At 27.6% G+C, this 15,405-nt stretch overlaps 1 protein-coding gene across 1 annotated transcript in view; it reads right to left on the bottom strand.

Annotated features, from left to right (window-relative positions):
• Positions 1-14,159, bottom strand: part of LOC100160366 (TWiK family of potassium channels protein 7-like) — a 119,660-nt gene extending 105,501 nt beyond the window's left edge. Inside the window, exon 1 of the mRNA XM_008180190.3 lies at positions 13,488-14,159. The gene's annotated coding sequence lies outside the window, so the exon portion shown is untranslated. The remainder of the gene's footprint in view (positions 1-13,487) is intronic.
• Positions 14,160-15,405: the final 1,246 nt, after the last annotated feature.

Here is a 15,405-nt window from a genome sequence, read left to right as displayed (position 1 = left end):
TAAATTCAAAATTGTGTTTTAATTGAATATAAATACATTTTTAAAGTTTTTTAGGGCATTTTTTTAGTGCATTTTTTATATGTTAAAGCATTTTAAGACATTAAATCGTATTTTTTAAGGCATTTTTCTTGTTTTTTAGAGAATTTAAATCCGTTCCCTAGTTATTACTATTATTATTAATATGATAGCCGGTAAATTGAATTAATATTATAAAATAATATAAAGTATAAGAACTTATAAAATAAACATATGATATAAATCTCAAGTGTCTACAGTTATTAATTTTTGAATTACAACAAAATAAGAAAATCGCTACATGAGAAATCGTGTGAAAATTTGAACTTTAAACGCTAATAAAAATTTAATTTGACTTTTTTTTGATAAAGATAGATAACCTTATATGAAATCTTGTATTACATTTTAAAAACTTAGATTCAAAAATAAAAATTTTAGGGAATTTCTAACTCAAAATAATTTGCACATTTTTGTGAATTCACGCCTTTTGTCAAAATTCGAACTTTAAATGTTTATAAAAAAAAATTGTGACTATAGATTTTTAATTTTTTTCATCTGCCATTGAAACAATATTCTAGGTACCTTCTATTAAATTTTCAATCTTTTTTAACTAACAAATACAATTTTATTGATATTTATAGAAAAAAAAAAACTAAAAAAATTGCAAACTGAAAATGTCTGTAATGACCTCAAAATAAGTCAAAATATTTGGAACATTTTATTGTGTATAGAAAATGCTAATATAAACAACTAGTGCAAATGTCATGTATCTACTGCCATTCGTCTGAGAGTTATACCTAAAACCAGAATCGATTTTGCGTAAAAATTCCTGTTTTTCCTTAATTTTTCTTTTCTTTTTCCCGGCGCTTTGAAAACAATTGGGAATTTTAAATTTTGAAAGAATTTTAAGCATTTCTTTGGTCCTAAAAGATGATGACAGACACAAAAGAAAAAAACAAAAAAACAACACACATCATTGTAAAATCAATACATTCATCGCTCCACTGTGAATCTAATTATATACTATAATCTATAATAGGTAGGTACGCATGATGTATATATTTCGCATGTTATGACCATGTTATGACCATAGTCCATAATACTATATTACTATTTAGTACTGAAATTAAAAACAATTATTTTTTATCGAGAATTGTTTAAGTTTAATAAATAATAAGACACATATTCAGTATTAAAATAATATGGAAAAAGTACTGCAAACAAACGTGTTTTTGAATACTAATAAACATCGCGAATGTATTCAAATCAACTTGTTCAAAAAAAACAAAACCCTTTATATAAAATTATTCCATTCCCGAGCTCGTCAATATCTTATGTAATAACTGCAATATATCTATCTGTTTACTGATTCGAATTCTGCCTACGTGCATTGTTGGAAGTAGGTAATCCATAAGACGCAACGTTCTGGGTCATGAATCCTGCATTGTAAATCATCATACAAATATTCACCACTATCGTTCATCTAGATAAATAATTTTTCTGCTTTCTCCCGTGATTTGTAGTCTTATTACGCATTACAAGAACTGAATACGATTATAATATCATGTTTAAAATAAACTCAATTACACGATGAATTGGCAGTTTTAAAATGTACACAATGCATGTATCGTAGAATAATAATGTTGCAAAGACTTTCCACACACGATGTTAAGCAAACAATCGATTCTAAATATTATATACATACCTATATTAATATTATTTAATACGTTCAGTTTATCAATTTGATTTTATCATATTGCACACCAGAAAACATTTGTTTTGGATTTAAGAGAATTTATTTAAATATTAAACAATATACTGTATATCTCCACATACAAAATGGTTTGTTTGAACCTTTTTATTTCAGCCTTTTGATAAAAAGCAAACTGTATAGCGTCGCCGAACTCGTGTATATTCTACGTTCCATAGAAGGAAAGACCGTTGAGATCAGATAAAGATACGAATAAAACAATCTAAACTTTTTACTTAAGAAATTAATTTGTATAATTTTTTGTAAAAAGAAGAATTCATCGTAATACCTAATTAACCTGCAATTTATCAAAACAAAAAAACAAATTCATTTTTTCACTAACCAATAACCAATAACATAAGAAAAAAAATTAAAGAAAAATAATTTAAAAAAAACCATGTTGTATCGTATATTTATCTTAGTGGTATTGTGTTGTTTATTAACTTTTCAAGTAGATTTTTGTATTTACATATATGACATAGTATTATAGAATATACCCTATAATTTACTTTTGTAATAATTAATGGAATAGTTTATTAGTAAAGGAATAAACATTTAAAAAATTTTTCAACAACTATTTTGTATTAAAAACTAGCGTTGAAAATACTAATTGTTTCAACCGCTTTCAAATATAATAGGTAGGTAGGTACTACATTAATATGTGATATACACATTTATACGATGTTCTCACATCTATATAATATAAGTACCTATCTTGACATTATTAATTAACTATCCTTAGTTTAATTCTACCAAAATGTATTATTAACACAATGTTTTATGTGAAGTAATGAAATAATGTTTAACCGCATGTCCGCATAATATTAAATACATGTATGCCATTACATCATTTTATTTTCAGTACCTACAAAAACATATTATTGTGTTAATCTTTATAATTCCAACTCTCACTAAAATTGTGCTTAAATAGCCGTGTTAAATGTATTCTTAAATTAAGAATAATACGACACTATAATATTATATTTTGTTTTTAATAAAGTACAAGGGCAAAATCAATAAAAACTTAAGTTAAATGTGTAATTATAAATAATTAATTTAAATTTGACATAGAATTACATATTAGTAATCTATTCGTATTTTTAATAAAAATAATTATTGAAATTGTATCCAGTACTCGATGATTGCACTGCATTTTATTGAATATTAATAAAGTATAAGATAATTTAAGCACTATTATGGTCAACAAAACTTTTAAAACCAAATTTTGATAAACTAAAGTTTAGAACAAATAAATTATTATTGTTTGAGAATGTTCATCTATACTATTAATTATATAATTTATAAACTAATATCTAAAATTCATCAAACTTATATTAAAAAAAAAAAATTCATTACTGTTTTATTGCACAAAATTGTTGAAATACTAAAAACAAAATATAAAGATAATAACGTAGACATAAAATAAAATAATTTTCTTCTTGAAGCTTAAAATTTTTAAAATAGTATCAGGCAAAGAATTTATTTTCAACCTTCTTGTTTTAAGTAAGTTTATTTTTATGATTATGCATGGTTAGAGACGGATTAATAAGTTATATTTATATTTTATACCTCAGTCTTAGTAAAAGCTAAATTTTAAGTACCCATATGGCCATATATCATTTTAAAATATAAAATTGTCACTTTTTATTATTTATATGTCATCTAAATACAATAGTTATAAGGTCCACCGGAAATTAAATAACGTGCTAAATAAATTATTACGATATTGATCCGTATACTAAATATGACTTAGTTAGAGTTAAAAATATATTTGAAAAATGTATACTTTTGGCCATATATTATTGTATCAGCATATTTTCTATACTATAATGTATAGAAATATTTTTGCATAGTTAATAAATAGGACAAATGTATTTAGTAATTTGTATCAATCTTTAGCATTTGTTTTTTATGGATCTTATAATAATCCAAAACATATGAAGTTCCAGAGAAACTTATTCCCAAACTCTCAACCATATATTTAGACATTTAGTATAGAGTTTATAACAATTTGTACAACGATTTTCTAAATTGTATGATTATTCCTAAATAAAAATTGTTTTCATTTGAAGATTGATTTGATTTTAATACATTTTCAAATTCATGGGAAGAATAATATACGTTAATATACGTTCATAATTTTGTTCGTCAAATACTAAGAAATATAGGTACATTTATGAGTAAGTAAAAAATGATTAAATTCTAAGAAATCAAAAAGTCAGTCAACAATTGTATATTCAATACTTGTTTAAAGAACCAATGAATAATATAATTTTAATAAAGGTTTACATCAAATTCCAACTTTCTCAATTTTTAAAAATAAGAAAGAAACATCCATTCCCAGGTTAGGTTTTTTTTATATTTCAAAAATAACGCACTATATATTAGGTTGCTCTTCAATTTATTAAAGCAAAATATTATTAATATTTTAGTAAGTTTTAAATGGTATAATTGCATTTCGTCGTTTTAAATCGTATTTTTTATACTATACATCGAATAGTAAATAATTTACTTAACTACTATACGTTTTAAACATTGAAGGTATATAGACAAATTTTGTAACATGGGAGTCAATAGTAGGTAGTAGATACCTATTATAGAAATAAATTAAAATCATGCTGGTATCGTTTCAATTTTTAAATAACATATTAATTTACTTCTATTTAATGTATCAACAACATAACAAAATAACTTCATCCAAACACACAAATTATTATAAAATTCTGTACAGTGATGCTTTCATTGTCGTTCCAACGGATAGTTATCAGAATTTCCTAGCACAGGCGGTAAATAAAAATTAATATCGGTTTATCTTTTACTGCCATAGCCACCGGGTCATAATGCCAAACTTTTTTCCTCATACTTCTGTCCGATCCATTCCTCCTATCTCCGATTTTCCTATTACTCGATAAAAGGTCGAAGGACGAAATGAAATAAACGTGGATGGTGGTGACAACGAGGCCAACTTTTTCTTGTCGAAAATAATAGCCTTACACTATCCACACGGGGTGAACGTTTCAAAATCGAATTTATCCTCACGACCCCGCTATATACAACTAACGCGACTACGGAAATATAGGTACAGCCATAAACATATAGATTACTTTTAAGATTAAACGAATCAAAAGTTTTACTTAAAGTTTGGATATATTAGTTTACATATCAACCCGTTATAAGTTACGTAATTCTGTGAACCACTTTTTCAATTTTATAACTTTATATTATCATAATATATACAGGTGACACATCATGTTATTCTACATTTATTCAAATGTATTTTCCATAAACATAATTTTTCCATTTATGTCAAGTTAATATAACTATTTGTATAAAATTAAAATTTAGAAATACATAACTATCAATTATCATGGACCATGGTAGTAGGTTGGTATTAAATGGATATATTTATTTTAACATAATATTCTGACGTAATTTTGTCATATTTGTTTAAAAATGTATGATTATAAAAATAAGAAATAACATATATCTCAACTGTGTTTGTATTAACAAACAGTAATTATGTTACAAACAAAAATTAATTTTACATACATATATTTATAAAGTGATGTTTATTATTTTACATAACTCTGTTAATCAATGACCACAAATGTTATACCTAATGTTACATTTTATAATTATTATTTATTAGTAACCTAATCTAACCTACTGTTATCGTATTTCTATCATCTAATAATACTTATATTAATCCTTACTTCTTAATTTATACATATTTATAGTTATTATTTCATGTTTTTTACATAAAAATTATAAAATTTGTCGCTATTTTAATAAAACTTAACTAAAATATAATGAAAAATAAATAATCTAAGCCCTGATAATATACAATGTACCTACTATTAAGTTTGATTATTATTAATATTTTCATAATCTTGTATTATTTTATGTATATTTTAGAATTATTTTTAAAGTAAATTATTATTCTTGACAATGCTTAACTGAAATCTCATGCATTTACATTGTATAGTGTTCATGTAACATACCTACATACCTAATATTGAGATATAAAAACAAAACTTTTCTTGCAAACACTTGAGAGTTTAAAATTCTGACATAACCTTACATTATTGTTTAGATGATACAATGGGTATGTGCAACGAGCCATTAGACTTTTATTGGCATTTTCACACGATTTTTTCATTTGTAAAGAATAAAAACTACATTCCCTAACAAACAAACAAAAAACAGAATAAAAATAATATTAAATCTTTTCCATGATCTGTATTTTGCACCCTACAAAACACATATTAGTTTAAGAAAGATATATGTCTACGAGGGAAAAACTTGGCACGTGGAGACAAGCTTTTGCCTGGAACGTAATATACCTTATCGATAATTCAACCACACGGTGTAATTTTTAACAACCATTAGTTTACGTTTTCTTATCAAGTTAAACTAAATGGCTTTTGATAACTCAAAATGTAATACATATTTTATCACTTTATACAATTCAATAACTTACTTACAAAATGTTTGAAGTAATGTTGAATTTAAACAAAGAAAATATTTAATAAAAATCATAAAAAGTATTCAAGTTGGCTATGTGAAAAATAATATTTTGTTTTGGTAGATACTTTCAACATTATTTTTACAGAAATTTTTATTAAAAATTTTTACAAAAAATATACAAATAAAGTATTTTATTTCATAATATTGTTAGTTATTTAAATGTTTAAGAAAAATATGGAATATCTTTTGTTATTACAGCTAAATGAAAAATGTATAAAATATTCTTCATTTAAACAACGAAATAAGCACAAAATTAAAATTAAATAAGTTGTTAAGAACAAAGATACCATTTTTTACCGCTAAACTCATGAATGTAGTTTAAAAAATGAAAAACCCAGATTTTAAAATCTACATACAAATCAAATTTAAATTAAAAACATGTAGAAAAATAAATAATTGTAAATCTAATTTGCATGTATCACAGACAATTTGTACAACGCTGATGTGAAGGACTTATGAAGTTTTACATTTGAAATCCCGAAGGAAATAAACACGAAGAAAACAACTCTCTCCCTTACATAGTTCTCGACTATATCATATTTCAAAATCTTTTGTGACAGGTTATATGACTGTCTGCCAAAACCATGCACTTAAATCGTATTTTGGTATAAAAACCTGAAACATTTATAACCAAATTGCATAACCCATTTTGGTTATTTATAATAAGTTAAACTTGTGCTAGAATGATAATTTGTAGTAAGAATATTTAAAGTTTTTAATGAAATAAAAAACTGTATAATAAGATGAATAACAAAACAAATACGGTTATACAAACCTAATATAACAAAGACAACACAGCTTATTAAAAACGTCTGTTTGGGCTTAATGATATTTGAAAATATCTCACTTATTTCTAGTATAGAACTAGAACATAGTGTTTTGAGGAATCAAGTTACAAGTGTTACACTTATTTACTCAACAAATATTTATGTTTTTGATTTTAAAAAGATTTTTGAGTATTTATTTCGTACAATTATTATATTAAATTGATTATTGTTATACAGAAGTTACTAACTAAACTATCAAAACAATTTACATGTAATGTTATATAAAGATGTCTGTCGTTGGTGCACACGTTGGATCAAAAATACATTTGCGTAAACTTCAAAATCTACTAGAACAACTATTCAAACTAAAAATATTTCTAGAGGCATTCAATTAGAACTTATTCGAGTAAATTATAATTAGAAATCATTGTAATTCTACAGTGAATGTTATAACAATGAATGTTTTCATCAAACGTTTACTTAATAGTAAAGTATGAACACATAAATTCCATAAATATATTTTTGTTATGTTACGCAATACACAAAATGTATCTCTAACATTCTCATCACTTAATAATGGCAACACAATAATTAAGGTATTGTTTTTTCTGTAAAGTAAAACCAATTGATTAAAACCTTTTTAATGTTTTAGCTATTTATTTATTTGATTTGTAGTGTAATAAATGGTCTATACTAACTTCTGTGTTATTTTATAATTGAAAATTAAATTTTTATTGAAAATAAACATTTTCTTTACTTAATTCCTTTACATGATTACGATTTTAGTTATTGAAAAACAATACTTCATATAAAATAAATAAATTTTCATATACCTATCAAAGTTTAGTTATCAAACCATCATATTATTACCATCATTTAACAAACCCAAATGTATAAAATATTATTGCTTGTAGAATATAATGTTAATAGTACACAATAGTATGGAAGTCTAATTCATTTTTATTTTTTTTAATACTCTGCGGAAATAGATCACTTTGTAGTTACTTACTGTATATTAAAAATTAAACCTATTGTTATTCCATAAATGTATTAAAATCGTTCAATATTTTAGTATAAACATTTTTTTGTAATTATTTAGATTTGTTAAAATGTACCTATTATTAAAGTTATATAGTTGAACATGTCTGCATATTTGTAACAAATGTCAGAAATATAAAGTACAGGATGCTGTAAAAACATTTTTAATCGTACTGATATCATAAGTCTATATAGTATTATGATTTATGATAAACTGATAAAACACAAATTAAAAAAATATATTGGCATTTATGAATGTAGACTATTATAGTTTTAACAAATGTATAATAACTATTTAGATTATTTGACTTAAGCTAAAGAAACATAATATGGTACTTAAAAATAATTTTTCTCTTATTTCATTAAATAAAAATCAATTATTTATACACAACTTTAAAATGTATAATACCATTCTTGAAATATTTGTATATTATTATATGACATGAATTGTATATTATTGAAAATATTTTATAAATATCAAAAAATAATTGAAAACTTTAAAATAACAAATTACAATTTGTTGACGTCTTACTTTTGACTTTTATTAAACGCACAATATTATCTATTTGAACATTATATTATGTGTAATGTGTATTAAATAAAACATTTAATTTTACATACATGAAAGTTTACAGAAAATACAAACGCACCAATACCAAACGTCTGTAGGCAATAAATATTTTATCGCCATTTTTTATCACCAGATTTCAAGAAGAACCACTCCAAACGACCAAATGCCCTCATCTATATCTTCCTAAATGGTAAAACAATGCCGAAAAAAAAGAGAAATCTGAAGAATAGATTGGGTGAATAGCCAGAAAAAGAAATATCAGGCCCTATTGTTTATCCAGGCTATTCGTGTGTGACTGTCCTCTCTTTGCAATGGCATACACAACTAAATGGTAAGCGGAATTCCAGGGCGATACAAACAGTCGTTGGCTTTAAATTACACCCCTATAACTTCTCCACTCCCTACCATGAAAACAAACGCATACGAAATATTCGGTTCGTAAGTATTTGGTGTTTACGGGTCAAAGAGCAGCTGTTCTGATTTATCGCATTAGTTCGTTTAGAACACGCGTCTAACTTACGGAAATAATAAAATTGTGTACCACATTAAAGTTTAAATGTCACCCGAAGTTTCTTTCGGAAATAAAATATGTAAAATTCGTACACCATACATTCCAAGAGACGAAATATGAACATTTCTGGTCAAAATTCTACGCTTTCCATATTTCGTTGTATAAAAGCTAAACAAAAATCATTAGAACAACTTTTTGAAAAGAATCATTGGTTTTCACAGTAAAAACATTTGTTTGGATTTATGGAGTTTTTAATGGTTGTACTATCATTCTACTTTTACCGTAAGAATGGAATATTCCTCTTAGTGAATTATTGTAACAAAATAAATTTATTAAGTACCTATAGTAATATACGAATATATAAAATAATAGTTAAAACAGATTTTAATTTAGATAATAAAAAAAATAATGTCATATCATCAAGTTGAGTTAATAACAATATCAATCAAAATTAACACAACACTAAAGGACTATAATAACTTATGATAATAATAATTTTTTTCACATAAATTATTATAATTTCTTTTAAGCTCAAATCAATTTTCGAATGAATGTTCTGTTCCATTTATTAATGGAACTATTTATTACTCACATGTCATAGATAGATTACTCCACCTAATGTTAGTAATAACTGATCAGTAATTATATTTAAATTATTCATGTTTTGATTGATTAAGTAAATTTCCAGTATAACGTTAATTTATTTAAAACAATAAATTGATAATAGTCAAAAGAAAATCGTATTTTAATTATACTATTATAAATTATAAGCATAGTTTGTACTTTATACCCACAGACCGTTAAATAAACATATTATATACAACTCCGTTTATATAGGTAGATATGTTAAACAGTGTTTACATAATATTAACACGTATAAGATTGAATCTCTAAATATTGTATGATTCTTAAAATACATTTTACAGTGACAGTTATCAGTGATAATTGATAAATTAAGTTATCTTACTATAAGGTAGTAGTATATATAGGTATATAGTACTAAATTACAAGGATAGGAAAGAATAGTGAACAACTTTATATTACGCAGTACGCGTTTTACGCTCAGGTATTAGACTATATTACAGCAACAAGTGGTAATAGAATGGTGGTTTATGACATTGTGGTATATAATTTTTCGTAAACAAATATAGAAAATTATTTAACATAACTTTTTTAATTTCTTTAAGCATCTAAGTTGTGTTATATACCTATTTAATCAAATTAATTTAATGACCAAATAATATTTTAGGAAAACAATTATATGTTCTAAAATGTTCAATAACTATATTTTTCTCATAGTACCTAACCCAATAAGTTTCATTAAATATAATATATTTTATAATAATAGTTGTTTAAAAATATAATGTATTTAAGCTTATTAAGTTAGGTAAACAGTTATTAAACTATATCATAATATTTTATTTTTTTGTTTTTATTTATACCTAAAATGTAATAACTTGTAATGCGATAACTATCGTAAGGAGATCTTGGGTTAACTACATTCCATGAAAAATTGAAATTTCGTTTCATAATACATTTTTTAAAGCATCCGATAAATTGTTTTCTTAAATTTAAATATAAAAGTATAAACTCAAAAATAGTATCGTTAAGTACAATAAAAGTTTTTATATAATATTACAATTTATTGATAAAAAAAAAATTGATGAATAGTGATAGAAGGCCGTAACAAGTTTTACGAGGACATTTATTAAGTTGTCAAGAGCTTAAACATCTCGACTACGCCTCCTTTTAACCACTTTATACCCTTTTGGAACACGTAATTGTAATGAATAGAGAAGCACTAGATCAACTTAGATTTAAAATATCTTTCAGCTTGTTTTCTTAAAATAATTCTGATTTTTCATATAATATTTATAATTACTAGTTTTTTTTTCATTTTTAATAATATACAATAAAGTTAAAAGATTATTTAGTAATTTATTTTCTCATCACTAAAAAGTATTTTTTCAATTGTGGCACTATAATCTATATATACGATCAGAGAAAGAAACATACAGTGTCATTCAAAATCCCATTTAGGCACCTAATCTAGATCGAATGTCATATAAATATATAATAAATTGTCATATTTGCAAGCAAACTGCTATACTGTTAAAAAGTTATTTTTAAATGAAGTTTTACAGTACAATAAGACTAAACACGGTGAGTAAATTGATTGATTGAAAATGTGTAGAGTTCTAGAGCTGAGGAATAATAATTTAATTTGATTTAAATCTTTCCAGATAAGTGACAAACACATTTTGGTTTTTGTTAATATGATAAAATAATATATTATATTCCATACATGTACCTACTTACTCTTTATTAATTATCAGGCTTAGGATTTTATAGCACTCAAAATTGCACAAATATGCGCTATAATATTACCTTAAATATCGCTAAATATGCTCTAAAATATGCAATAAAAACAACAAAATATGCAAAAAAAGGAAATTTATTAATTAATAATTTTTTAATCACTTACAAATTATTATAGGTAGTTACTTAAGATTTAAAATAATTTAGTCACTCTGATTAGAATCCAAATTACTTGACTATACAACATATTCAACGCTCGTTCGTTGATAATCGGCGATTAATAATCGCAGTAGAAATCGACAAAAAAACCCAACAAAATCATCAGATAACAAAAATCAGAAGTTACAACCAAATACCTAATACAAAATTATCGTAATAATACGATTGACAAAAATCCAAAAACACGTTAACTAAAATTTAATTTCATAAAATATGACCATTTTGATTCAAAACAGGTAAAAATGCAAAAAAATCTCAAAAAGTCCAAAAAAGCACTGAAAACTAAAAAATCGCAAAATATGCAAAAAAAAAGCAAAATAAAATTTTTTATTTGAGTTCTATGTATCAGGAAAAATATTTTTAGCTTACTTTGCTATTTTTTAAACATTTCATAAGAAATATGCAAATGCTATAAAATCCCAACCCAGTTAATTATTATTGTACAATTTTGACTTTTAAATAATTATCATACATATTAGTTTATTAGAGTGTTATATTATATTTATATTTATAATCTATCAATATTATTGTTTCTTCAAAATATTTTCAAATTTGGTACATTAATAATAAACGCGAAAAAATATTATTATTAATTAATAATTGGACACGTATAGTGACTCCATCGCAATGGTTTTAAAAACTTCTATCGATTGTATTTAAAGTTACATATAAATTTACTTGTAAATGCAACGGTACCAAGATAAATTCGATACGGAACAAGCATTCATGCGAAACATTTTCATTGATTCCCATTTTACACACTATTAGCGATTTCCCGATCCGCAATTAAATAGTTACTCGAAAGCTTTATACTGCAGTATACCGCGTATTCGTCTCTGTCACACTAAGTTCACTGCAGACGCGTATTACCGATACTTTTACGTCTTCTGCCTCGTCGAGTCCGTATCCAGAAAACGTTCCCTCTTTTTCTTTATAAGTCCCCCGGTCCGGGCTTAAACCATAATCGCAGTACATTATTATAAGTGCAGTTGTCTATAATACTATATTGTTTTAGACCAAAAGTATATACAATATAATATATATTTATAAACTACACTTACACAAACGATTTTGTCAACGTTATATTAATAATACAGTGGTAGTTGCAGCGGCGATTTTTTTTTTTTTTTTAATGTACCTATTATATTATAATAAAATTGAACCATACTATTTGAACCGACGTTGGCAATTATCACTTTTTGGAGTTTTCGTAAATTAAAATGTAACATTCTTTGGCTGGCTATGATAATAACCGAGCACATAACGCGTGCCATTGAGCACCAACGCACAAGATATATGACAGATATATAATAATACCAATTGGTAGTACGATCGTCTCCGTTACTCACAGAACCTAAATGCAATGATTTTCGGAACTTAACGATTTTGAAAAGTTGAAAAGACATAAATTATCGTGATATATATGCATGTAGGCGTCACACGGCACGTCGTCCAACTGATTAATGAATCGGCCCGATGAAGGGGAAAAGAAACGATAAAACCCGGTCGAATGAACGGAGATATCGTGGAGAAACGAATTCCTTTGTCCCCGGACAATCAAAGCCACAAAGACGACCAGCACGATCGCACAGAAAATATTAGACTAATATAGTAGTATAGTTATGACGATGTTAAAATTTTAGTCGTTAATAAGAGTGGCTCCTGTTGGTTTATATGCACTCTTAAAGCTCGAAGGTCCACGTGATTGTCACTTTATGATTTCGATCAGGTGTAGGTACTATAATAATATTATTATCGTGTATTACTCACATGTCATCGAAAAAAGGAAGTACTCTGCAATAACGTTGCTGTAACCCTATTATGTAGGTGCACACAAAACTTGGAATCGCAAAAACGAACTGATCGTGAATCGTATCAAGTCGGTAGGTCAGCGGGAGGGTTACGATAATATTATATCTTATGATATTATAATTTTTAACGATACGACACGCAATGCGTCACGGGGGAGGAACGGTGCACCGAAAAACTTTTTGAAGATCACGACGAGCCACTGGAAACGGTCGCGTCGGAGGCGGAATCGGGTGAGGCGGTCGGAAGACTCGGACGCAGTGGCGGACCGGTCGAAGTTTGAGGCGTCACAGAACGGGAAAACTGACAGAGAATGCATAAAAGGTCAAATGAGGAACATGTCGTGTCGCGTTTTCGACAAACAGGTGGAAAGGGGATGAGGAGCGGTCAGCGACGATGGCGAGGCCGAACAATTCAAATACGGCGGTGGCGGCGGCGAATCGGTGGCGAGAACGGAAAAAAAACTTTTTGTAAATACACGACGGCGGTCACTGAATGGCTAGTGGACGTGGTGCGGACGGACGGACAGACGAACGGACAAACGGACGACCACGGCCACAGAGACGTGTTGACACACAGACGGACACGACAGACGGACCGGGCCGCCGGCGTACGTACGCGACTGACTGACACACTGCGTGCGTTTTTTGTGGCTGCGGCCGCGGTGGCGGTGCCGGTGGCGGCGGCGGCGTCGTCGTAGATGACGGCGGCGGTGGCGCATGGCAAGTGGCCACTAGTATCGACCCCCATCGATTGTGCGGCACAGCATCCACCGCCGCCACTACCACCGCTGCTATCACCGCAGCAGTGGCGGCAATAGCCGCAGCCAACTTCGCTGACAGACGACGACGATGGACTTGGCCAGAAGACTTGCCGAGCGGCACATTGGCCCGACATGTCTCAGAGTACCAAGCCGACTGAACGACGACTCCGATTACCCGGAGATTCACACCATGGCTTAAGGACACTTCACGTTACATCGTAATTTCCAGAAAAAAAATCATATTTTGTTTTTTGGTAATTTTTTTAATGTGATGATAAGTTATTCAAGTTTTTTCATTAGTGTAAATAAATGGTAAGTGGTACCTGGTATTTACATGGCATGTGTTCCGTGAGTAGAATTGGATTCATCTCTCGACTCTCGAGTAGTCGAGTGTATGAAAGTATATACATTAATATTTATATTTCATATACAGTTACATTGTGTGGTATACTAACCACTAGATTCAGCCAATCACAGCAATGATTTTGTTTCCGGCAATATCGGTTCAGTGTTCACGAAACATTTTGAAGTCGCGTCGTCAGTTACATTTCATCTGACGACGTGTAATGTACCTATTATCGTAGTTTAATTGAAGGCTATCGTAATATTGCAGAATAGGTCATTGTCACCCCAATCCATCGAGAAATGTACAGAGCTATGCCAAGCTCAACTTTCAGATACGACCCTACGACAGACAAAGAACCCGGCTTTAGGTGGTTCTTCCACAGTGCTGAAGCTACACTTATCTCAGCGATATAATAAATACAATGCACATGGTTAACCGACATCCCAGTTATACATTATCATTTGGACACGAATACACGATAAACACTGCAAATTTCATACCACTACTCTCCCGTAATCGTTGTACCGGAGCACTTGAATCGCCGAGTTTGGTCTGGTTATATATTATAGACTTTATAATATGGATTTATATGGCCGGGTCACATACGTACATTGTAATATCATAATTTGTAATCAGGGTGGTGAGACAGCTACTGCAAAGAATTGTATTGTTTTTCTATAATAACATTGTATTCGCGTAATATGTATAATTTAAGTAATTAGAATTGTCTTTTTAAAATTGTAAAACTCTTTTAATATAATAATATTACC

The sequence above is a fragment of the Acyrthosiphon pisum genome, chromosome A1, assembly GCF_005508785.2.
Source record: "Acyrthosiphon pisum isolate AL4f chromosome A1, pea_aphid_22Mar2018_4r6ur, whole genome shotgun sequence".
NCBI classification, from domain to species: domain Eukaryota; kingdom Metazoa; phylum Arthropoda; class Insecta; order Hemiptera; family Aphididae; genus Acyrthosiphon; species Acyrthosiphon pisum.
Note: the sequence above shows the minus strand (reverse complement) of the source record. Positions and strands in the feature narration are given on the sequence as shown.